This window comes from Pyxicephalus adspersus, chromosome 2, assembly GCF_032062135.1.
Source record: "Pyxicephalus adspersus chromosome 2, UCB_Pads_2.0, whole genome shotgun sequence".
Lineage (NCBI taxonomy): Eukaryota > Metazoa > Chordata > Amphibia > Anura > Pyxicephalidae > Pyxicephalus > Pyxicephalus adspersus.
This window is the reverse complement of record NC_092859.1, coordinates 33,896,380-33,897,390: the sequence shown is the minus strand read 5'-3', so window position 1 is coordinate 33,897,390 and position 1,011 is coordinate 33,896,380. Positions and strand designations below refer to the sequence as shown.

Sequence of the window (1,011 nt, the reverse complement as noted above, 5' to 3'; positions counted from 1 at the left end):
AGTCCACCTACCTTGTCCAATATAAGTGTTATGTTTTTGTAATTTCAATGGTTCCATATTTTTGGGGTTATAAACTAAATATCTAAAATACTGAATCCAGGATAACATGTATATTTCAATTATAGATAAATTTGAAAACCTGTATCACACAGAGTTTCCAGCAATACAGCTGCACAGTTTGTACGTGTTTGGCCTTGTGATGGATGAAGGTCATCTGACAAGCTGTTGTTTTATTTGATGACAAGGTCTCTTTAAAGCTGACCTCCACCATTATCTTCAGTTCTACAAACTCCAGTCGTGGCTACATAAAAGGTTACATGGAAGGTGACACATAAAATGGGAGGTGAGAGGAGGGGCAGAGGAGCTACGCCAGCACAATCAGTTATTAAACCCGGTCAGGAGGGGGGGCTATGACCTGCGAAGAAGGGCTCGTCTAGAAAACTTATTTTCCTGTTTTAGTCAGATTTTATAGCAAGTTCAATTTGATTCTTCTGTGTTCCACCTTTATGTTCAGTCTTGTTCAGTTCTACAATTCCAGCTCCAAAAAAGTTGCATCAGGGTTGAAGGATCCTGAGAGTTCTGATTAACGCAGGGTGTTGTAATGATTTCAGGAAGTTTTGTACAGGTCCCTCTCACCAGCTATGATATTCCTTCATTGCACGGGGAAGCTAAGCGATTTAGTGATGTCATCACTGAAACTAAAATTTGGTATGCAATGAAAATGGAAAGGTTATATTTAAAAATGTATCTAGCATATTGTTGAGGAAGAAGGGTCATGAAATTGTAAGCTATAGCTTCATATTAAAAGAGAACAATAAATGATTGCCAATTGATGGGTTTCGGTTCCACAATTATAATATTATATTTGCTGTGTTCAGCTTGCAAATATTTATTTCAACAATTTCCCCTGAATTTTGGAATGTCACCATATTTTATCTTTTAATTTCAATATTTTGTATTTGGATTATATAAACAAGTGAGTTTTTACTGTATACATTTATATTGTGAAAT

At 35.8% G+C, this 1,011-nt stretch overlaps 1 protein-coding gene across 2 annotated transcripts in view; it reads right to left on the bottom strand.

The window, feature by feature from the left end:
• The window catches only part of LOC140323366 (hepatitis A virus cellular receptor 1 homolog), a gene marked incomplete in the record, with an annotated part of 9,108 nt that overhangs the window by 5,885 nt on the left and 2,212 nt on the right, over positions 1 to 1,011 (bottom strand).